A 25837-nucleotide genomic window follows, 5' to 3' on the forward strand; every position below is an offset into this window, starting at 1 on the left:
GAATGCAACGTAAAACAAGTCTTTGAAAGGTCAATAAGAAAAAATGGCAGCTTCCCTCTCTTGGCTTGTTTGGCTTCTGGACTGGCATACAGTGTGTTACATTGTTTTTGTTGTTATTATTATTACCATTGGCATAGGCAGGTCTGTCACATCCTAGAGGAACAAAGGCAACTTGTTTTATGTCAGCCCAGACACAAAATGGAAATTCCCTTCTTTCCCATGTTTGATATCAGAAGCATCGGATTAGCACGTGAATTCTGCTGCAATGTTACTTGCCAAGTGCTGTGTCCACCCTCCTGCTATGCCTTTAAAATGCTTGAAGTGAGAAAGCATGAGAAATGATACCTCTACGAGCAGGAATGATGTGGCACAGGAGAAGGATTGGCAGTTTGCTCCCAGACTGCCAATCAGCCAGCACCATTATCCCCTGTCATTGCTAGTGTAGCTGGGGCCAGCCTGAGACAATTTTCCTGCCTGATGCAGAATGGCAAATGATGCCTCCTTGCAAGTCAGAGTACGCAGTATCCAAGGCAGGCCTGGTTATTTTGGCACCTCAGGAAGAAAATCTCACACATATTTCTTCCCTGGGAGAAAAAATACAACAATGACAAATTCAATCACTAGCAATTTGCTAGCCTTTCATGACCCCCCTCCCAAAACAGCTGCCTCACTCTGCCTAATGACAGAGCCACCACTGGATGTACCGGAGTCATATGGCAAAGAGATTGAGCTACAAAACATGAAGTCCCTGGTATGAATTTTCCTGTGACTTGAACTCGCTGGATGGCCCTAGGCAAGTCAGTCTCTCTCAGGCTCAGTGGTTCCCTCTGGCACCTGTAATGCAAGCATAATAATGCTGACATACCCTATAGGATTGCTATAAAGCTTTTTCCAGTCTACAAAAAGTCTTGGGGGCTGCATTGCATCAGTGAGTGTGGCCAAAGGTGAAGTGGGTGTGGCATAAAGCAGAGTGATTTAAAGCCTACTCAGAAGTAAGCAGGAGAAGCATTGTGCATGGCTGAATCACTCAGTAGCACTTTCTAATAACATCCGAAGTACCAAGCTTTTGCATGTCTGTTCAGAATTAAGCATGAACAGCATGTCTACTCACAAGTAAGTAGGACAAGCCTCACAAGGAAGTGGGACAGTCCTCAGAAGTAAGCAGGATGGAATCACCCAGCAGCTCCCTCCCCAGGTCCCACCACTCTCCCTTGCAGGGAAAAGCAAGCTGATCAGCAGCTGATCAGAGATAAGACGTTTTCCATGCTCCTGCACAGCGACAAAGGCTTCCTTTCTCACTGCACAGCAGGGAAAAGCTCTTATCTCTGATCAGTTGCTTCTCGGAGATAAGATATTTTCCCTGCCAGGAGGAGGGACAGGGCCTGGGAAAGAAGCAGCCAAGGGCCAGAGGCTCCCCATCCCTGCTGTAAAGATTACAAGATAAATCAGGTCTTTGAACAGTCTAAAGTACTATATAAGTGCTCATTATTTCTTAATATATAAGAGAGCTTTGGCTATTGGGCGGTATAGGAATTAATTAAATAAATAAATAAATAAATAATATTACTGCAGATGTTTTAGGGTACCAAATGCAAAGAATGCGGGGGTGCCTGTGCCTTTAATACACAAGTGGGCAGCTTAGGTCTATGGGATCTGCTTTGATTTCCATTAGAACCCTGAAGTCCACCAACCAGAGCCAGGTGCAAAATCAGAAGTAGACATAGAACTGCAGGACAAAGTGCTTTTGAGTACATCCAGAAATTTGTTCTAAGTTACCCAAACTAGAGCTCACACACAAATCCACTCCTATTCCACCCTGACCAAATGTTCCTGATTGCAGCAGCCTAATCTCTCTATCTATTTATGTATTTATTTTTGGTTGGGGAAGTCTTCTTGTTGTCACTATTGTTAAACAGTTGGGAGTTGGAAAGCCTCATTGATTAACTGCACATCATCTAGAGATCTAATTCCCTCTTCCGTTAAAGGAACAAGAGAACTCTCCTTCTTTTGCACATGGTCACCATAGATATGTGATCGAGAAACAAGAGAGCTCAACCCATTCACAGCAGAGGAGCAGGAAGGAAACAGGAGGAAAACTTTCACAAGGTACAATACAAAACTCTGTGTGTGTGTGTGTGTGTGTTAAAGTTTACCCAATGCATTTAAAGCTTACTGCTCTTTTCAAGCATCTTACCCTTCAAAAAGTTTTTAAAAAGTCAAAGCAAAAATGTATTTATTTTATTTACTAAAAACAGTATTTATATGTCACTCTTCTGACACACACGTTGGCACCCAAAGCAACTTCCAATATAAAATAATGCAGTAAAATAAATAGCAAATGATCACAGCAACAAATATAAAAACAAAACAGGTTTAAAGCTGTAACAACAAAACATTCAGAATCAAAACCAGCAAGGGGGAAAGGGTGGCAGATAATATTAAAAGCATACCTCAGGGGGACTGTTTTCACAGTCCACCTAAAGGATGTGCCTAGGATGGGCAAATCTGTCAGTGTGGCTTTGTCCCACATTCAAATTTTGTAACTCTCAAGGTTTTTTTCTCCCAGATATGAAGAACTTCACAAATTTTGGTAAATTCTTTTCCAAAAAATGAACTGAAATGACATTCTCACCCATCCACACTAGCCAAATTCAGTAGGTACAGCTGTTCCCAGCACAGACAGGACCATGAGGTACCTGTCTGCTAGATATCCATTAAAGATGGTTGAAAATACAGGTATTCAAATCCAGACTTTTGGAGCAAAGCACTCAAAGCCCTGGGTCTGGATGGATGAATCTGTCACTTTCTGTTTCTCACGTAATTGAATTTTTCAGTCTCAAGTTTTTTAATGTCCTGAATATGGAGGACTTTGCCAGTTTTGGCAAATCCTTATCAAAACCAAACTGAATCTGAAAGGGAGTTTCTGACAATAGGTTTGTTGTTGTTCAGTCGTTCAGTCGTGTCTGACTCTTCGTGACCCCATGGACCATAGCACGCCAGGCCTTCCTGTCCTGCGCTCTCTCCCGGAGCGTGCTCAAGTTCATATTCATTGCATCTGTGATGCTATCTAGCCATCTCATCCTCTGCCGTCCCCTTCTCCTTTGGCCTTCAGTCTTTCCCAGCATCAGGGTCTTTTCCAGGGAGTTTTCTCTTCGCATTAGGTGGCCAAAATATTGGAGCTTCAGCTTCATTATCTGTCCTTCCAATGAGCACTCAGGGTTGATTTCCTTTAGGATGGACTGATTTGACCTCCTTGCAGTCCAGGGGACTCGTAAGAGTCTTCTCCAGCACCACAGTTCGAAAGCATCAATTCTTCGGCACTCAGCCTTCCTTATAGTCCAGCTCTCACAGCCATACATTACTACTGGGAAAACCATAGCTTTGATTAGACGGACCTTTGTCGGCAAGGTGATGTCTCTGCTTCTTACTATGCTGTCTAGGTTGGCCATAGCTTTCCTCCCAAGGAGCAAGCGGCTTTTAATTTCATGGCTACAGTCACCGCCTGCGGTGATCTTGGAGCCCAAGAAAGTAAAATCTGTCACTGCTTCCATTTCTTTTTCACCAAAAAGGCCCTGTCCTACATAACGCAGTACTAGCAAACAGCCTGACAGCAGTTTTCTGTACCCGCCTTCATTTCTGAATATTCTTCAAAGTCAGCCCCATGTAGACACACTGGAATGGCCCAACCTGGTTGTAAACAAAATATGTGTGACAGTGGCCAGACCTGCCTTCTCTAGGAAAGGCTGTACCTCATGCTCCAGCCAGAATTGAGCAAAGGCATTCCACACCATAGTAGCAACTTGACCACACACACAGCAATGCCAATTCCAGAAGCATTTCCAGACTGCAAACCTGGTCTTTCAGAGAGAGTGCTACTCCATGCAGAACAGACTGAATACACTTTCCTGAACTGGCTTCCCTACAAATCAAAAGCACTGCCTGTGTAAATTAAGACTCAGTTTATTAGCCTACATCCATCCCATAATGGCGTCCAGACATGTTCGGCCTTTGCCAAGCTAGACAACAGTCAAGTATGCAAGTAACTGGTCTCACACCTCCAAGGATCTTGTCTGCTTCCTCAGACTGAACAAAGTGAAAAGTGTCCATTATAACAGAAGAACCTGAAATATCAGATACACCAACTTGGATTCCATGTCAAAACAGATACAAACAATGATATATGACTCACATTCAGATGGAGTAAGATTATATAGCCAATGAATGTACAGTCAATGCAGCTATATTATCAAATTAAGGGTGCAATCCCATGGGACGCACCCAGGCTATTCATAAGCCTCTGAACTCTTCTGAGTATCCTATGCAGAGCAGAAGGTGTGATGCGCCTCCCACTCTGCATTTTAGTTAGATGGGTGATTTTGCCCGTCTAGCTGAGGCTTCAGGGAGGGGGCAGGAAGGAGGCTGATAGTTTCCCCACATTCCCAGTCTCCTCCCTTCCCCGCCTCCAGGAACGCCGCCTCCCCCTCCTACGAACTTGCGTTTGTGAGCTCGTAGTGGCAGCCAGCGTGGTTCTCTCCATGCTGGCTGGGAGGGGGAGGGGGGAGGAGGGGAACGCGGTTTCCTGGCTGTGAGCTCCGAGCCAGTACACCAAAATACGCTATGTTCCCCAGACACTGTCTAGGGGACATAGGATTGCTCCCTTAGCTGTATAACATTTGTTACTGTAAAAAACAGAGAAACCACCACAGCAATGCATCACAGCAAATGTGTACCTGTGAATACATATTTAGAGCAGGTTTTCAGTACCAGCAGCCAACTGATCTTGTTTAACATTGTACTGTCATCATCTATACCTGGAAGCACCAGGTGAGTCGAAAGAAAACAGACGCAAAAAGATGTGTTTGTGTTTCTGTGTGAAAGAGAAACAGGCAAACCGTCCCTGCTATGTTTTGCCATCTGTTTCATGTAAACGTGCAAAAATATCTTCACAAGTGATATCATTTGTACGAGTAACAATTTGCATTTCTAACACATTTTCCCAGCACTGGCTGCTTCTGCCATCTGCAAGGATGACAACTGAGGCTCAGTCCTCAGCTGAAGCATGCAAGGGTAGCTGGAGCCCTGAAAACCCGAGAGCTGTGCTAAATTACATCTGCTGGAGAGCAAATGGAGATCTCCATTCATTCCTTCGCATGAAAATAATGGAGAGGCTCCCTCTCGGGCTGCTGCTGCTGCTCGCATTATACAGCATGAACGGCATCGCAATTGGGACAAGCATCCTCATTTGAGACATATACTGGGACAAATGGAGACGACCCACACATCACAGCAGATTCTGGATGCCAGAGTTCTGCCTCTCAGGCCAGCAATTCCTAAACAGGGTATTTTGGCACAAATTGGGATATCATCAAGCCACTGTTGCTTTTAATTTACAATGTAATCTTTTCCTACTTGCCTGGAGATTTCCTCTATGTATGCAGGAACCACTACAAAGGGCTAGATCCAGATTTAGGCTGGATCAACTGTGCTGATGGAAGTGGACTTCTTCCCCACCTCTTCCCTCCTGCAGCAGCCCCTCCAGCCCCTAGAAAATGCTGCATAAAGACTGCGGCTTGTCAACCTCACTGTACATTCGGATCATGTGCTTGCCGGGTTTCCCTAATTACCCTCATTGGTATGGCTTGCCACATCATCTGAACCCAGGTGGCATGGCTTGTTTGAGTGGGATGCAAGCCTACAGGGATGTCAGATAAACCTTCAACAAAGTCAATGACCTTGGATTTTTATGAATCCGCCCCATGGATTCCACAGCGGACCTGCTTTCCGCAGTCGGGTAGATTCCATGGATTTGTGGATCAATTTTCTAACTTTCCCAAATTTTGCACAACTTTAGTAATAGAAAAATATGCAAAATAAACAAAAAAACAGCCAATAATCATAGAATCATAGAATAGTAGGGTTGGAAGGACGTATAAGAACATCAAGTCCAACCGCCTGCTCAATGCAGGAATCCAAGTCAAAGCATCCTTGACAGATGGCTGTCCAGCCTCGTCTTGAAGGTGGGAGAGCCCACTACCTCCCAAGGTAATTGGTCCCATTGTCATATTACTCAGACAGTCACAAAGTTTTTCCTGATGTTCAGCTGGAATCTGGCTTCCTGTAACTTGAGCCCATTATTCCGTGTCCTGCACTCTGGGATGATCGAGAAGAGATCCTGGCCTTCCTCTCTGTGACAACCTTTCAAGTACTTGAAGAGCACGATCATATCTCCCCACAGTCTTCTCTTCTCAAGGCTAAACATGCCCAGTTCTTTCAGTCTCTCCTCACATGGCTTTGTTTCCAGTCCCCTGATCATCTTTGTTGCCCTCCTCTGAACCCTCTCCAATTTGTCTGCATCCTTCTTAAAGTGTGGTGCCCAGAAGTGGACACAGTACTCCAGATGAGGGGTAACCACTGCTGAGTAGAGGGGGACTTGTACTTCATGTGATTTGGAAGCTATACTTCTGTTAATGCAGCCCAAAAGAGCATTGGCCTTTTTTGCAGCCACATCACATTGTTAGCTCATATTCAGCTTCTGATCTACAACAATTCCAAGATCCTTCTCACTTGTAGTGTTGTTGAGCCAACTGTCCCCCATCTTGTAACTGTGCATTTGGTTTCTTTTTCCTAGGTGCAGAACTTGGCATTTATCCCTATTAAATTTCATTCTGTTGTTTTCTGCCCAGCTCTCCAGCCAATCAAGATCACTTTTAATTGTGTTTCTGTCTTCCAAGGTATTAGCTATCCCACATAATTTTGTGTCATCTGTAGATCTGATCAGCATTCCCTGAACCTCCTCATCCAAATCATTGATAAAAATGTTGAAGAGCACTGGGCCCAGGACAGAGCCCTGCTGTACCCCGCTCTCCCCAGTTTGAGAAGATCCAACTGATAAGCACTCTTTGAGTCTGATCCTGTATCCAACTGTGAATCCACCGGATCATTGTTTCATCTAGCCCACGTTGAGCTAGTTTGCTCATCAGGATATCATGGGGCACTTTGTCGAAAGCTTTGCTGATGTTGAGGTATATTATGTCCACAGTATTTCCACAGTCCACAAAGGAAGTTACCTGATCAAAAAGTGAGATCAGATGAGTATGGCAGGATTTGTTCTTGAAAAATCTATGTTGGCTTCAAGTAATCACTGCACTGTTGTCAAAGTGCTTACAGACTGATTGCTTTATCATCTGCTCCAGAATTTTCCCAGGGATTGATGTCAGACTGACTGGTCTGTAGTTCCCAGGTTCCTCCTTTTTGCCCTTTTTGAAGACAGAGACAACATTAGCCCTCCTCCAGTCATCTGGCACTTCACCCATCTTAGGGGTGGGCGGATTCCCTACCTGCTGGTCTGGGTGGGAATCCGCCCATGGGGGGATGCGATCCGTCCCTCCCCCCGGAATCCATCTGAGCTGGCTTTGCTCTGTGGTGATCCCATGGAGCCAGCTGCCAACTCCACATCACTGGCGATACGGCCAGCTGCCATTGCCGTGCCATATCACTGGCTGAGTGAGGGCTAACTCCGGATGCAAATGGAGTAGTGGATGCCATTTGTGGCCATAAAGCTGTTAGATTAACCTAAATGCAGCTGTAAATGGCTGCATTTAGGTTAATCTAACAGCTTTATGGCCGCAAATGGCATCCACTACTCCATTTGCATCCGGAGTTAGCCCTCACTCAGCCAGCGACACGGCACGGCAATGGTGGCTGGCTGTATCACCAGTAATGTGGAGCCAGTGGCCAGCTCTGTGGGATCGCCTCATGGAGGAGCTGGCTCAGACAGATTCTAGAGGGGGGCGGAGGTAAGTGTTCTGTTCCGCCACGGACTCCGGAGGACTGATTCTTTGGAATCCAGCCTCATTGGGGTCCGTGGCAGAATTCTCCTCCATCCCTACCTATCCTCCCTTCAGCCTGTACTTCTTCTTTGCCAGGGGGGTCATAGACCGTCTTTCAGGAGAAGACTGAGCCAAAGTAAGAAATGAGCACCTCCACCTTTTCTTTGTCATCTGTTATCATTTTGCCACCCTCATTTAATAGCTGAACCACCATTTCTTTCCTCTATCTTTTACTATGCATGTATCTGAAGAAACTAGAAAGGCTTGTTGTTGCTTTTATCCTCCCTCACTAACCTCAGCTCGTTCTCAGCTTTAGCCTTCCTGATGTCATCCCTGCAATTCTGTGCTACCTGCCTGTACTCTTCCTTTGTAGCTTGGCCTTCCTTCCACTTTCTATATGTGTACTTTTTTGTTTTCAGATCTTCTCTAAGTTTTCTGTGAAGCTACGTTGGCTTCTTCAGTTGTCTTCCACCTTTTGGGGGGGGGGTGGAATTGTTTGTAATTGTGCCTTGAGAATTTCCTTTTTTAAAAACTCCCACCCATCTTGGACTCCTTTTCTCATTAGAGTCTCTTGCCATAGGACCTTACTTATCATTGTTCTGACTTTACTAAAATTGGCTTTCCTAAAATCCAGGGTACACGTTTGGCTACACTCAGCTTTTGCTTCCTTTAGAACCAAGAACTCAAAAGGCTGGGTGTACCTGATCTCATCTGATCTCGGAAGCTAAGCAGGGTCAGCCCTGGTTAGTACTTGGATGGGAGACCACCTGGGAATCAGGCTTCCTGCATTGAGCAGGGGATTGAACTCTATGGTCTTGTAGGCCCCTTCCAACCCTATGATTCTATGATTCTATAACATGGTCACTTTCCCTCAGAGGTCCTGTAACTGCTACTTTATCCACTAAGTCATCTCTGTTGGTTAGGACCAAGTCAAGGATAGCCGATCCTCTAGTTCCTTCCTCCACTTTCTGTAGGGGGAATTTATCTGCAACACAAGTCAGGAATTTCCTGGAGGGGCCATGTTTTGCAGAATTTGTCTCCCAACAAATATCGGGAAAATTGAAGTCCCTCATTACTACTAAATCATGCTTTTTTGAAACATTGCCATTTGCTTTTCAAAAGTTTCATCCTCATCCTCTCTTTGATTGGGGGGCCAGTAATAGACTCCAACCACTATATTCCTTCTATTCTTTGCTCCATTTTTTAACCCAGATGTTCTCAATGGGACTACGAAGCTCATCCTTCTGTATTTCTGTGCAGAGATATGTATTTTTAACATATAGTGCAACTCCACCTCCCTTTCTATTCCTTCTGTTCTTTTTGAACTATATCCTTCAATTGCTGTATTCCAGTCATGGGAGTCATCCCACCAAGTCTCAGTTGCGCATTTCCCCCCGAGGCTAAAGCATGAAAATGTGCATTTGGGGGGGGGGGGGTTTGAACATTTTGCAAGTGTGAATCTGTGCAAATGTGAATTTGCGCAAATTCAGAAACTAAAAAAAAATCCAATCCTGTCAATGAGAAGACAATGGAATGAAAGGTGCCTTACAATCTCTGAAATGCAGACATAATGGATTTTACACAATCTGTACATCCCTACCCTCAAATAACTCATGCACTATTCTTGGGTTATTTGATGGTTGCTATCAACCCCAAACAAGCCATGTCACCCAGATTTGGATAACACAGCAAGCCGCACCAGTGAGGGTAATTAGGGAAATTTGGCCAGCATGCAACCAGCACGTGTGGCTTATTTCCCTTGCTGTAATCATGTGATTACAGACTAAATATGATCCTTGGGGAAGGTAACGGCAACCCACCCCAGTATTCTTACCATGAAAACTTAATGGATCAGTACAACCAGAGATATGTCTTTATACCATCAGAAGATGGGACTCCCAGGTCGGAAGATGGTCAAAATGCTACCGGGGAGGAACAGAGGATAAGTTCAACTAGCCCCAGATGTGATGGCGCAGCTAGCTCAAAGCCGAAAGGATGGCTAGCGGCCGACAGTGCTGGTGGTGAACGACGAATCCGATGTTCTAAAGATCAACACACCATAGGAACCTGGAATGTAAGATCTATGAGCCAGGGCAAATTGGATGTGGTTATTGGGGAGATGTCAAGATTAAATATAGTCGTTTTGGGTGTCAGTGAACTGAAATGGACTGGAATGGGCCGCTTCACATCTGATTACCACCAGATCTACTACTGTGGACAAGAGGACCACAGAAGAAATGGAGTAGCCTTCATAATTAATAATGAAGTGGCTAAAGCAGTGCTTGGATACAATCCAAAAAATGATAGAATGAACTCAATTCAAATTCAGGGTAAGCCATTTAACATCAAAGTGATCCAAACATACGCCCCAACCACAGATGCTGAAGAAGCAGAAGTAGATCAGTTCTATGAGGATCTGCAGCACCTACTGGATAATACACCAAAAAGAGATGTTATTTTCATTACAGGAAACTGGAATGCTAAGGTGAGTAGTCAAATGACACCTGGAATTACAGGCAAGCATGGTCTGGGAGAACAAAATGAAGCGGGACATAGGCTGATAGAATTTTGCCAGGACAACTCACTGTGCATAACAAACACTCTCTTCCAACAACCTAAGAGATGACTTTATACATTGACTTCACCAGATGGTCGACACCAGATTGACTACATCCTTTGTAGCCCAAGGTGGTGGACATCTATACAGTAGGTAAAAACAAGACCTGGAGATGACTGTAGTTCAGATCACGAACTTCTTATTGCACAATTTAGAATCAAGCTAAAGAGAATAGGGAAGACCCACAGATCAGTCAGATATGAGCTCACAAATATTCCTAATGAATATGCAGTGGAGGTGAAGAATAGATTTCAGGGACTAGATTTAGTAGATAGGGTCCCGGAAGAACTATGGACAGAAGTTCGAGACATTGTTCAGGAGGCGGCAACAAAAAAAGTCCCAAAGAAAAAGAAAACCAAGAAGGCAAGATGGCTGTCTGCTGAGACACTGGAAGTAGACCAAGAAAGAAGGAAAGCAAAAGGCAACAGTGATAGGGGGAGATATGCCCAATTAAATGCAAAATTCCAGAGGTTAGCCAGAAGAGATAAGGAATTATTTTTAAACAAGCAATGCACGGAAGCAGAAGAAGATAATAGAATAGGAAGGACAAGAGACCTCTTCCAGAAAATTAGAAACATCGGAGGTAAATCCCAGGCAAAAATGGGTGTGATCAAAAACAAAGATGGCAAGGACCTAACAGAAGCAGAAGAGAGCAAGAAAAAGTGGCAAGAATATACAGAAGATCTGTATAGGAAGGATAATAATATCGGGGATAGATTTGATGGTGTGGTCAGTGAGTTAGAGCCAGACATCCTGAGGAGTGAGGTTGAATGGGCCTTAAGAAGCATTGCTAGTAACAAGGCAGCAGGAGACGACAGTCTCCCAGCTGAACTGTTTAAAATCTTGCAAGATGATGCTATCAAGGTGATGCATGCCATATGCCAGCAAATTTGGACAACACAAGAATGGCCATCAGATTGGAAAAAATCAACTTATATCCCCATACCAAAAAAGGGAAACACTAAAGAATGTTCAAACAATCGAACAGTGGCACTTATTTCACGTGCCAGTAAGGTAATGCTCAAGATCTCGCAAGGTAGACTCCAGCAATTCATGGAACAAGAATTGCCAGATGTACAAGCTGGGTTTCGAAAAGGCAGAGGAACTAGAGACCAAATTGCCAATATCCGCTAGATAATGGAGAAAGCCAGGGAGTTTCAGAAAAATATTTATTTCTGTTTTATTGACTATTCTAAAGCCTTTGACTGTGTGGATCATAACAAATTGTGGCAAGTCCTTGGTGGTATGGGGATACCAAGTCATCTTGTCTGCCTCCTGGGGAATCTGTATAACGACCAAGTAGCAATAGTAAGAACAGACCACGGAACAACCGACTGGTTTAAGATTGGGAAAGGAGTATGGCAGGGTTGCATACTCTCACCCTACGTATTCAACCTGTACACAGAACACATCATGCAACATGCTGGGCTTGATGAATCCAAGGCTGGAGTTAAAATCACTGGAAGAAACATTAACAATCTCAGATATGCAGATGATACCACTTTGATGGCTGAAAGCGAGGAGGAGCTGAGGAACCTCATGACGAAGGTGAAAGAAAAAAGTGCAAAAGCTTGGTTGCAGTTAAACCTAAAAAAAACCAAGATTATGGCAACCAGCTGGATTGATAACTGGCAAATAGAGGGAGAAAACATGGAGGCAGTGACAGACTTTGTCTTTCTAGGCGCAAAGATAACTGCAGATGCTGACTGCAGCCAGGAAATCAGAAAGTTGCAGAACTTGTATGGCTGCTACAAGAAGACGTTTACTTCTTGGGAGGACAGCAATGACAAATCTTGATAAAATAGTGAAGAGCAGAGACATCACACTGACAACAAAGGTCCGCATATTTAAAGCAATGGTATTCCCTGTAGTAACCTATGGCTGTGAGAGCTGGACCATAAGGAAGGCTGAGCGAAAGAAGATAGATGCTTTTGAACTGTGGTGCTGGAGGAAAATTCTGAGAGTGCCTTGGACTGCAAGAAGATCAAACCAGTCCATACTCCAGGAATTGCAGGAAATAAAGCCAGACTGCTCACTTGAGGGAAGGATATTAAAGGCAAAACTGAAGTACTTTGGCCACATAATGAGAAGACAGGATACCCTGGAGAAGATGCTGATGCTAGGGAAAGTGAAAGGCAAAAGGAAGAGGGGCCGACCAAGGGCAAGGTGGATAGATGATATTCTGGAGGTGACGGACTCGACCTTGGGGGAGCTGGGGGTGGCGATGGCCGACAGGAAGCTCTGGCGTGGGCTGGTCCATGAAGTCACAAAGAGTCGGAAGCGACTGAGCGAATAAACAACAACAATCATGTGAACTAGCTCAAAGAGTCAGGAGCTCCTGCTGAACAGGCTGAGCTGTGGTATGTGGGGGAGGGAGATCCCCAAAAGTCAAGTGGAGGGACCATCAGCAGAGCCAGGGAGCAGGGGAGAGCTTGGTGGGCGCAGCTCGGGGGGTGCAGGTGCCAGCGGTCCGAAAGATTTGCAGATCAAAATGGGTGCCCATACCACCCCTATTCTTGTCCCCCTGGAGAAATTTGGTGAAATGGTTCCTCCAGTTTCTCTGCCCAGAGGTACACTGGAAAATTTCAAGAGGCCATTTCCTCCTTATCCCCTCCTTCCCTCATCCCCTCTCCCTCCCCACCCCCTTGATTTTCCTGCAACGCTCATCATCCTCCCTTTGGACCAAGTTTCTCATGTTTCGAAAGATAACACAACGTCGTTACTTGCATTGCAAACACAAACCAATACCCAGGGAACCCGACTGATTGTCTTTTCACTTTCTCCAGATTTGTTGCCCTCCACATCCACTTTGAATTATGCTTTGGGCACAATTCGGAAACAACTAAGATCCAATCTAGCATGTATCCCCAATCCCACACAGGCAGCCTTGCTTTCCACTCTCATAGCAAATCCAAGCCTGCCTCTTGGGAAGCCTTTCTTTGCAAGGATGTGGTTGTCTAGCACTGGTTACAGCTGCTTTTGGAATATCATTTCACAGACAAGCCAAATTGCATGCAGAACACGGACGGAAAGCAATTCCGGGCCAGCACTGCAAACATATGCTATGTACTCTGGGCTCCACTTCTGTGCATGTGTGCCTATGTGTGTTTATAAATTAGACTCTTTAAAACAAACCCTGGGAAGGAGCCACCGATAAATTAGGCAATAAAGCAAGTGGAAAGTGGCACAGCCTGTGGTTTTACACATATGAATAACATCCTCATTATACTTTTATGTTGCATATGTTCCTAACATATTCTTAGGGAGGGCCTAAGGGTTCAGCTGTTTGGCAGTGGCCATAACACTATGTATGAGAGGGAATTCGAGAGGCATCAGTGCTCCAACAGAAGCTCAGAGGAAGCCATGGAGAGCAAGGTTCTCTCTTTCTGAGGGAGGTGTGCATATGGTTCATGTAACAGAGAGAATACCTACCAGCAGTAGGTAGGTAGATAGATCTAGGTAGGTAGATCTTGGTAGGTAGACCTAGGTAGGTAGATCTTGCTCTGGTAGAGGGGAAAATGCAATGATCTAATGGCTCATCCTCCTGTAGCCTTATGAAGAAAGATGGGTTTTAGATTGGAAAGTAGGAACAGAGAGTATGCAGTCAGTCAACCTGTAAGAGCTGCCAGCCTTGGTGGTTTTAGGGTGGCTGCTTACATATGACCAGAAAAGAAGACAAAAGAAGGCCATGATTTGCATAACATTTGCCTAGGTTAATTTATGCATATAAATGAACATTTAGACATTATTACTCTGATTTCAATAGAAACACAATACATGTCACCATGGCCAGGTTATTTCTGTGCCTTTTCAGTATGCTGTCTGTTGATGGGCAACTTCAAGGCCTCTGGTCTCCTTTCTGATGGTTGGTTATCTTTAAGCTGAACCTGGACTGCAGAGCCCTTCAAACAGATGATGCCTTCAAATAGAGGACTATTTGTAAAGTAAGACACATGGCCAATCTACTTGGCATCAGAACCTCCCTGTATATATTAGGGACTGTCACTGTGAAGAGAAGCCTCCAATTTCTCTGGGCTCTGGGGAATTCTGGGAAATGAAGATGGCAGCTGCTGCAGCAGCCATTTCGCCCAGCACTTCTCTTCTCAGAACCAGGCTGCCTCCCACCGATGGTCCCCATTGCTGCCTGCCACCACCCACCACTGGCCACTTATGCCCCTGCCTCCTAGCCTTCCAACCCCTTTTGGGGGACGGGGGGACAGGACAATGAGGTGGCGCTATGTGATCACATGCAGGGTCCAACCGACTTTTCTCTGTGTTCACCTTGACAGGTTTTGGACTGGCATAATTGCAGCCAGGCAGACTCATTCCTGGAACTGCTACAGGTGTCTTCAGTCACACATGCCCATAAATTCGCCTCAATACACACCTCGATACAGATGTACTCGAATAATACGGACATACCTCTGATCTTTGGCAGAGGTGTGGCAGATACATGGTAGATTGTACACTGTGGTGGATGTGGTGAAGAAATTAGCTCAAAGACACTTACAAAGCTTAAGCATAAAGAACACATATTTTTATTTCACCACAAATATTTACACAAAGAGAAAACTGGCTAATGTAGCAGCCGCAGTGCTGGACTGGCACAACCCTAACAGCAGCAATAGAGTAGGAGGTGGGGAATTATAATTTATAATTATAATTTGCCAAATAAGCCAAATCTTTACATGGGCTCTCATCTTTGCATATGCAAATTGCCTCCTGCTTTATCCTAAAAAAAAGAAAAGACAAAAGTCCACATCTATTTAGGCCAGTTTGAAAATTCAGCCCATGTTATTAAAATACCAGCTTTAAAAAACTACTTCTCTAAAGTGTTGTTGCATTTTCCCTCCCCTGCACCTTAGCTGGTGGGTTAGTTTGTGATAAATGGGTCATCTGACTATCATGAGGAGAAGCTGGAAAAATGGGAAGCCACCCTACTGCAAACCTTCTAAAGATGTGTTGAGGCCTGCCCTTCCATTAGGCAGAGTGAGGCATCCACCTCAGGCAGCAGATTTCGTATGTCATGAAAGGGCAGCAAAACTCCCCCCTTAATTGAGTGTTCATTGAGTTTTTACTGCCATGCCGGGGGGGGGGGGTGCTTGTGGGATTTTCTGCCTCGTGTGCCAAAATAACTTGGCTAGCTTTAGGTACTATGTACCTTGACATGGGTGGGTGTGGGAATGCCATTTCCTGCTTGGCCTAAGGCAGCAAAATCTCTTGGGCCAGCTCAGGACTGATCACATGGAAAACTGCAGCTTCAGCTCATGGCAGATGAATCCGAACATCCAGTCACCCTGAATAGAGATCCTCCATAAAGAGGCAAGCAGGGATTTTGTGTGGATCTAGAAGAATAATGGAACTGGATCTAGAAAAATAATAAAAAACAGATCATTTCAGCGGCCCTCCAACTCCTGTCTACGAGTATGACATAATAGTTTTCCATTGAACACTTGTTATGTTTTTATGCATCTCACATAAAACTGTAAAGTGAAGGAAGTTAAAAAAGAAAAAGAAAAACCCAACAAATCACAATAGCGAGAGTTGACTGTAACTAGCACTTGATGGGAATGACAGCCCTATTTGTGTTGTTAAACAGTACATAATTAAAAGTAAATACACCTGGATCATAATAAAATCTGTGTAACTAGTCAACCTCTCCCTCTGAATTCCTGCGAGAGAAACTCATTTAAAGCCCAGCTATGTCTAATTTGCAAACAAAACGAAAGAAGCCCCACCCTAGAATATAAAGTCTCCCTCTTATATCAAAGCTGTAGATTAGCATCCATAGGCAAAGTTCATCTTACGGTTATCTGTCTTCCTTGGTAAGCTAGGGAATACTATGCAGAGCAGATAAATGGCCGTTTACTTCCACATGTTGTCTGTACTATGCTGTGCAGAAATGAGCTTAGCTCCTTTGAGAATATCTGTCATATCAAACAGGAAAGAATAGCTTATTAGGCTGTGCCCATTTTGTAATGAACAGAAGCTGGGAATCCCCAGAGGGGAACACTTTTCAGGGGTAAGTCCTGATAAGACTTTTTATTTAAAGAAAGTAAGATTATTTTCAGGAAGCTAATGCAATCAATGAATTGTCCATTTTCCTTACATTAATGCGAACACCCACCATACAGTTCTGCGGTCATCTCTGATTACTTCACTCAAGGAACCATCTCAGTTCATTTGCACATGAAGACCCTGACTTGTGCAAGCCACAAAGTTCGATGGATGAGGGAGAGCTGAGATTAAGTCCTGTCTCTGCCATGGGATGAGATAATGAACAAGATGCTTTAGGACTCAGTTTTCCCATATTAATATTGGGAGAAATAGAAATAGCAGCCTAAGGCCCAGAACTGTGGCAAGAGTAGACCAGCATAACTGGTTTAAAGTACACTGGCAAAGCTGTAGAACAAGTGGCAAGTAGGATCTCCATATGTCTTACTTTACAGAGGACAGTCCTAGGGCTGTCCAGTCCAAGTCCAATTTAAAGATAAAGAACCATAAGAAAAAGGAGCAGGGACCTTAAACTTGCCCATCAACAGCTAACATCTAGACTGAACATGGTACGCAGGTCACATGGAAAAAAGTATGGAAAAAAAGGTAAGGGGAGACATGATAGAGGTGTACAAAATTATGCATGGTGTAGAGAATATGTATAGGGAGACATTTTTCTGCCTCTCTCATAATACTACAACCTGGGGTCACCCCATGAAGCTGATTTGTAGGAGATTCAGGACAGATTAAAAAAAAGTACTTCTCCACACAGCACATAGTTAAACTATGGAATTCACTTCTACAAGATGTAGTGATGGCCACCAATTTGGATGGCTTTAAAGGGGGATTGTAAAAATTCATGGAGGATAAGGCTATCAATGGCTACAAGTCCTGATGGCTATATGCTGCCTCCAATATCAGACGCAGTATGCCTATGTACACCAGCTGCTGGGGAACATGGGCAAGACAGTGCGGTACACTCATATCTTACTTGTGGGTTTCCCGTGGGCAGCTGGTTGGCCACTGTGTGAATAGAATGCTGGATTAGATGGACCCTTGGTCTGATCCAGCATGACTCTTATGTTCTTATGATCATAGTCTTCCCCAACCTGGTGAGATGTATTATATTTCTATTTAAATTATAGTAATTATTTCTAAACGCGTATCTATACATATACATCATGAGAAACGCCGGGTTGGATGAATCACAGGTCGGAATTAAGATTGCCGGGAGAATTATCAACAACCTCAGATACGCAGACAATACCACCCTAACGGCAGAAAGCGAAGAGGATCTAAAGATCTACCCATTATATTCTTATATAAGGATCTAAGGATCTAAGGATCTACCCATTATATTCTTATTTGAGCATAGCAGAGTTCCTCTATCTCATACTGTGGGATTGACCTATGGCAAACATGCTGGAAAGGATGGCCATTGCTGTTTTAGGATCAAAGTGCCACTTAACTGAATGATGAGTTATGATTTGCAAGGCCATGATCAAAGAAGTGGCTCAGGTTTTTGTAGGCCCTTCATAAACTATGAGTTTATGATGTCCTTTGAGCCATCTGTGTTCTATCTCCAGTTCCCATTGGGTTTCCTAGACCACCTGGGAAAGCATGGGATGGAGAACACCAATCAAAACCAGCAATTATATAAGCTGAGAACAGTTTGAACAGTGTTACCTGATGGAAAACAGTGACTGAAAAGTGTGTCCTTGTTCATTCTCTCTCCCTTGTGCTGCTTTTCTTGAGCTGATGTCGTTCATTATCTTGCTGCAAATTCCCACTGAGAAGGGGAACAAGACACCCAAGTTAAAGGTGGAGTATTCAAAAATGAAAGATAGTCTGGAGTATAAGGGAATGTGGAGAAATAATAAAAATATAAAAGACAGTTTGTTTTGCTACATTGTGTAAACCAGGAATGGGCAAACTAAAGAGGTCTGGGGGTCATTTTTATCCCCCAGAGACCCCCCCCCAGCCGCACTTACCCCTCTCATAGTGCCCCTAAAATTAAATTAAAATGGGCAACTGGAGAGGCCACAGAGCACCAAAAGGATAAAGAAGTGTCAAAGTATCCACTGCCGATAACTCTTTTTTTCTTTCATTTTTTAAACACTTTTGAGGGGCAGTGGGAGGCAGCACAGACTGCATGTTGCACACCACTGGTGTAAATGGTAAGTTACCTGTATTACTGTTCTCCCTTGCTTGATAGATCTTTGGGGGCCAATGTTGCATGATTTTATTGTACTCTATTGGTTGCACCGCCACTTTGAGATTAATGTGTAATGAAAAGTGGGTAATACATTTCATAAATGAATAAAAATAAATAGGTTTGGTGTGCTGACCCAAACCAGTGATACCTTAAGCTCGTCCATGCATCCACAGCTATTTGCAACCTGTGCTGTGCATTCCTAGTTTCGGATCTTGATCTGTTGACAAAAAATAAGGAGCCCCACTGACCCACCTCACCTTGCCCTTCCCCCGTTTAAACACAAGACAGAACTTTTTTTTGTTGCTGCTCAGACACAACATTGTTTTAAATCTACTCTTTCTTTTTGGCACTTCCTGTACCATTCAGTTTGCATCTCCATACAATTCACAGCCCTGAGGCTCCCTGCTTATTTAGTCCTGTATATTTCTGTGACATAAGGTAGATTTTAAAACACCAGGTAATTACAAGTGATACATTTTCAGGGACAGTCTTGTTATCTGGGAGTAGGAAATGGCTTCTTAAAAGATATATTTTCCCAAATGCGCCCAGCAATTAGTTGGCATCTTTATTGTAAAATGAACTAATTTTATGGGGCTACCTTGGGGTTCCCATTTGTGGCAATTTAAAGTCTGCAGTTATAGTGTATCACTAAAGAGAAAGAGACAGCTGTGGGGATGCTGATGTCCAAACAGCCTATTTAAGAGTTATAAAGCAAAATGCTGTACTCAGATTTAGATTCAGGTGCAGCAAAAGGTCAGACTTGAATTGTATGTGTAATATGTTTGTCAGGCAACCCATGTGTACAACTGACAGCTCTTAACTTACTTGCCACAGGCTGTTTTGTACAGATGGGAATATTCCGTCTTTTGGACCTAGGTGATGTACACATGAAAAGAAAAAATTTCTACACTGAGAAATCTCACAGAGTCAGGTCATACCCAGGAAAGAATTACAACACAGCTGTGAAAAAGGCAAGTTCCATCATAGGGATCATCACGAAAGGGATCGAAAATAAAATGGCCAGTATCGTAATGCTTTCCCTACAAATCTATGGTGTGACCACATCTGGAATACGGCATGCAGTTCTGGTCACCGCATCTAAAAAAGGATATTGTAGAGCTGGAGAAGATGCAAGAAAAGGGCAGCCACTATGATCAAGGGGCCGGAGCAACTCTGCTGTGAGGAAAGGTGAAAATGAGTAGGACAGTGAGCAAAGGGAGACATGATAAAGGTGCATATTATGCATGGTGTGGAGAAAGGGGATAGTGAGAACTTTTCCTCCCTCTCTCACAATAGTAGAACTAAGCCAATCCAGAGGGACTGCTCCATGTGATCGATTCCCAATTGCATGGAGATTTTTGTCTGCCAAAATTACTCTATAGGGGTGGAGGGTCACAGCAGGCCAGAATCATCTGGGATCTGCCATGCACCAATGGTCCAATCAGCATGAGAGCCTATGCAGGGAAGCATCACACGAGGTTAGCCTAGCCAGAAAGCCACCCTTTCAAGCTGCCGGCAACTTTCGGTGATCCCATTTGAATCCCCTGGAAGCATTCCTTTGTAGCCAGAGAGTCTTTGAGGATTTGCATCTGTAATGAACCTGCGAACAATGAATTAAAGGCGTGAGACTGAAGCCTCTCCTTTTGTGTGTGTGTGTGAGAGAGAGAGCTTAAGGAAAGAGGGGCCCAAGGGGTTTTGTGACACAAAGCCCCATGTAATGTGGGATTGATCCATGCACAGATTTTTCACCCCTATTTCACAAGCCCAGGAAACCCCAATACAGCAATAGAGGACATGCTTTGCATGTGGAAGATCTCAAGTTCAATCCTGGGATCTCCAGTGAAAAGGCGCCTAGGTTGGAAGACAGGAGCTCATGACTGTCAGAAATCTTGGCGCATCACTGCCACTGGAGCAGACTGTACTGGGCTCGATGGACCACTGAGGTGACTCAACAGAAGGCAGCTCCATAAACAGCTATTGGCCTGCCTGATCCAGGATATGGTGATGTTGTTTTTCAGAATCCAGCAGCAACACTACCAGTGATGTGCAGGCGTCAACCATCCCTCAGCATTTCATCAGCAGAATGAAATGCATTTGCATCGCTTAAGGTTTTCTCCTCACACGCCTTGCTGTCCTTAAATGTGTTTAATCCTTCTAAGCACCTTTTAATTACAAAAGGTAGAACACCTTATCATCCTGCTGTATTACTTTCTAGAAATGGACTAGGGAGTACATTCTCTATGGATAGCAGTCAATTTCTACAGTAAACATTACTCTGTTGTACAGTATGATAGCTATCTCTGCTGCTTTTAATTAAATCCATGGCATGATTTGTCAGGTTTCTACATGACATAAATCTTCAAGTTCATTTCGGTATGGGTTTGAACATCTTGGCCTTTCAAGATGCCCATCTCTAGCATTTCACAGCCATTGAACTGGTGTGATAAAGGGTTCCTCTGATGTGTGCATGGCACATAAAAGAGTGATATGAACCCTGATGCATTCAACCAACCCATCATGGTCTACGGGTTAAACATATAAAACCACCTTACACCAAGTCAGTCCACTGATTCACCTACAACCAACCACACAGCTGTTCAGGGTAGTATAATGAAGGTATCTTTAAGGGTCCTGCAGTGCAGTTGCTCCTCTGATTCTTGCTTTCTTTACTCCCACTGGCTATGGCTCTTGCCTGTTCTATCTGTGTGTTCATGCCTGTGCACACGTGCACACATGTGTGGCACATCTTAGAGCAAGTGTACGGCTGTACGGGCTTTGCTCTTTTCATGTGTTGCTCTTAATAAGAAAGAACCTTTTTGTCCTCCTACCTGTCTATCTTGACTGCTGATCTGAGAGCAGAGCCTATTGGGGCATGGACGTACCTCACCCCAGGGACCCACAGGCAAAGAAGAGATAGCCAGGAATTTCAGGCAGGGGTTAGCTTCTGGACAGCAGACTGAAGAGCCACACAGCTCACCAATTCACAATCTTCCCCACTAGGTAATTTATTGTATTTCTATTTGAATTATAGTAATTATTTCTACATTTGCATCTATACATGTAAATTAGCACATTCAAATGCAAATTTCATGCAAATCTCAGCCATATTCTGTCTCCATTTTTGATGATGAATTTCACCTTTGGGGGGGGTACTTTTAGCAGTCTGTGCAAACAGAAAAGGGAAGAAACAGTCACAGCAAATAATAACCATGAAATAGAGATGGCAGAGAACGAAAACAACAGAACACGCTCCTTTTAAAAATAAACCTGAATGTCTGCTTATTCAAGTGTTGCAGGTGTCCACTTCACCATTCAGAGAAGATCAGTCCTTTTAAGGCTTCTCGCTTTCATTTCATGGTTGCTAACATACTATGGAAAGCAGGCAAAAACAAACAGCTCAGTGGTGGACGCAGACCAAATGGGTCCCAACTCCCTATCTTTGTATTTTCCACTGTAGTATTTTTGTCTGTATAAAGTTAAAGGCTGCAAACTTCAGACAATTAATTGGTTAATCGAATTTGAAACCTTGCAATTATCTAAACAAAAACTCCCCTTTAAAAAAAAAAAAATCTGTTTGTTTGTTTGTTTGTTTATTACATTTATGTCCCACCTTTCTTCTACCATGGAACTCAAGGTGACTGTAATCTTGTATACATGCTCACTTCATGGCCTCCATTTGCACAAAGTCGGCCTTTACAAAAAAGGACGAGCCACCATTTTGCAGCTCAGCAGGGGATCAGGGATCCCCGCACTTGCCCGACTCATCCGAGGGGACCAAGCTTGCAATTTCTTGCCAGGTCTTGTGCCCCAGCTGGGTGCACGCTGGGATGCAGGCTGCCCACCTGTGTTTTAGGACTTTGGGGGATAATAACCAGAGCTTTGAATTGTGCCCAGAAACACACTGGCATCCAGTGCAGCTGTTCTAAAATGGCATACTATTCCCATGCAATGGTATTCCTGCGAATCACTCTAGCTGCAGCATTCTGGACCAAATGGATGTTCCAAAGACTCTTCAGCGGAAGTGCCATGTTGAGTGTGCTCTGGTAGCCTAGTCAAGGTTTATGTAATCAAGGCATTCATCACTGTGGCTAGCTTTGATCTCCCAAGAGATGTAATAACGTAAGAAGAGCCATGCTTAACCAAACCAAAGGCCTATCTAGTTCAGCCTATCTAGTGTATCTAGTCATATCTAGTTCACACAGTGGCCAACCAGCTGCTTGGGGAAAACCCACAAGTAGGACATGGAAGCAACAGCACCCTCCCGCTCATGTTCCCCAGCAACTAGTATACCCATGCATACAGCCTCTGATACTAGAGGTAGCACAACGCCATCAGGACTAGTAGCCATTGACAGCCTTCTCCTCCATGGTGGTAGTGAATACCATAGTTTATGCACTGTGTGAAGAGGTACTTCCTTTTATCTGTCCTGACTCTCCCATTCAGATTCATGGGATGACCCCGGGTTCTAGTATTATGAGGGAGGAAGAAAAACATCTCCCTATCCACTTTCTCCACACCATACATAATTTTGTACACCTCCAACATGTCTCCTTTACCTGCCCTTTTTTCTAAATAGGCACAATTGGTGCACCAGCCTAACTTGAGTAAAGGCCTCTCTGGCCATGGACACTACCAGGGCATCTAGAAGCAAAGATGGGACTATTTCCCCACACTGCTTTGGAGCCAGGCCACAATTGCCCTCAGACTCACAAGCCTCTCAAGGGAACCAATTGGCCAGTTCTGCTAGCTCACCCCACCCATTTGGCTGGCACCTCCCAACCATCTCTTTTTGTCCTTCTCTAGAACTTGGGGTGACCTAATGGTTTTGTTTTGTTTTGTTTTAAAGTACATCATTCAATACATAATTTATGTATGGAATTCACTGCCACAAGATGCGGGTGTTTTGTTTTTAAAAGAGGATTAGACTCCTTCAGGGAAAACAGGCTTACCAATTGCTATGCCTCTGAATACCGGTTGCTTGGAAACATGACCAGGTGGATGCTATTGCACTTATGACATGCTTCACACAAGCATCTAGTTTGGCCACTGTGGGAACAGAACATTATACTAAATAGGCCTTTGGTCTGATCCAGCACAGCTCTTCTTATGTTCTTATGACTATAGGAATCCTCCATCCCAGAGGATTCTTCTTATATTCTTAAGGAGACTTGCAACTTTCCCTAGGGCACTGCTAGGAGATATCATTCCAAGACAGCCACACTCCAGACCTCAAGTGTATAATTTGAAGATTCATGGTAGTACACCCAACTGGAAAAATGGTAAAGCCTACACATGACCCATTTACCATGAGAAAAATGCATTTATTTTACTGGGGGGAGGTGGGGGAGGTTGCAATACTGATCAGGTGCTCAGGGGCTGTGTGAGTCATAACTGAGAATTTTGTGTCGCCCTCAACTGATGTGGGTTACAATTATAATGAGGTCCACAACTGCACAGATGGTAAATCATTACTCATGAGAGAACATTTCACAGTGGAAAAACAACAACACAGAAATACACCCTGATTGTTAGAATTAAAGGTTACCCCACACAAATACATTTATACTTATTTTATTAATTCCTCCCAAACAGCCCCTTTCCTAAAGTCCTTCCTCCAACACAGATCTATCTCTAATGGTGATTCTCTTTACCTCCCTCCTCTTGCAGGATGTGGGCGCTAGATCTCAGGCAACATTTATACGTCCCAATTTGGAAGGATACGTTCTTTGCATCTTTGGAAAACATTTCTACTGCTATTCTAAAGTTTCCCAGCAAAAGGTTCAGCTGCCCTGAGCACTGTTTCCATGTTATTGGACCAGAACCACAGGAATCCTGCAACTGAAGCAGCCTTGTATAGGACAGATTTGAACGAAAGCAGATTCCAGTGGCCTCAAAGATGGAGTTCAAGGTGTTTTTTTTCCGTGCAATCTGGTTGCTGGCTAAAGTTGTTTGACTCCGCTCTTTGCTACATGCTGAGGCAGGCACTCTCTGAAGTGCCCTCCCTCCCTGTCCAATTACAGGAATTGCCCAGCAGGGTCTTCCTCACCTGACTTACACAAGAGTTGCTTTTGATTCAGTTTATTTACTCCATTTACATCCCACCTGTCCTCCAAGGAGCGTGTGGCAATGTCCATGGTGTGTGTCCTCACAATGAGCCTGTGAGCTAGGTTAGGCCAAGAGATTATGATTGGTTCAAGATCACTTGACTCCAACTGAGGGTTGCCCTAGGACTGGAGAGCAGAAGGGAAGCACACGCTGGCTACTGCCAGCAGCCAGGGGACCGAGGGCCACTAGGAGGCTGCACCACCTCCTTCCGAGGAACAACATCAAGCCAAGGGGGAAGCCAACCTGGTCCATCCATCGGCCGGAGAAAGAGCAGCTGCAGGGAGCTCGCTTCCCCCTCCCTGCCAGAAAGAATGCTCCGCTCCAACGGACGGTTGCCCTGGGACTGCAGAAGGAAGGGGGGAAAGAACACTCTGGCCCCATCTGGCTTAAATCTGGGGCTAGGACCCACACACTAAACAGAAGATATCAATATGACTCAAGTCCACTTGTGTGAAAGAATGATGGCTATATTGATAGAAAATGGATGCAGAGAATACAAGCAAGGAAAGAAAGCTTACACATTCCCCCCCGCCCCCTGCTCACCTCTCAGCTGCAGTCACTCCAGTTCCCAAGGAAATGATGGGCGCCATTCTGGAGCTGGTTATCTAAACAGGTGGTGCACCTTCCACCTCTCAGAAGAGCACCAGTAACAGGCCAATCTGCTCAGGGTTTTACAGAGCACATCTCACTGAGTTAGAAAGCTGTCAGAAGGCACACATACACTGCCCCGCTTTACCAAGGCCTTTCTCTCTCTTGGCAGGAAAGTAAGTTTCTCACGGCACAGGAAGAGCATCCTTATCAACTGGAAGGTACAAACTGTGATGAGTAACTACTGTGCATTGTTTAATTTCGTTAGTATCAAAAAGTGTGGTTTTCACTGTACAGCTATGAAAACTAACTTTAACTTCATAAAAATTGCCAACGGCTGTAGCAAATTAGTATACATTAGGGATATAAGAATCTCCTTACCTTGAGTCCATGGGGGGGGGTCCACGGGGGGAAGGCGATCCGTTCCTCCCCCAGAATCCTTGCTGGCCAGCTCTGCTCCACGGTGAGTCCATGGAGCCACCAGCTGGC

General features: G+C 44.3%; 1 long non-coding RNA gene across 1 annotated transcript; it reads right to left on the minus strand.

Annotated features, from left to right (window-relative positions):
* Positions 1-14141: 14141 nt before the first annotated feature.
* Positions 14142-25489, minus strand: LOC146355030 (uncharacterized). Its single transcript, XR_014788566.1, has 4 exons — positions 25304-25489; positions 18127-18229; positions 16254-16373; positions 14142-15814 (listed from the first exon to the last, which is right to left on the minus strand). It is a non-coding gene; the product is annotated as an uncharacterized LOC146355030 (long non-coding RNA).
* Positions 25490-25837: the final 348 nt, after the last annotated feature.

Source organism: Heloderma suspectum, chromosome 2 (assembly GCF_057233095.1).
Source record: "Heloderma suspectum isolate Gila_16-S chromosome 2, 16-S_ref, whole genome shotgun sequence".
NCBI classification, from domain to species: domain Eukaryota; kingdom Metazoa; phylum Chordata; class Lepidosauria; order Squamata; family Helodermatidae; genus Heloderma; species Heloderma suspectum.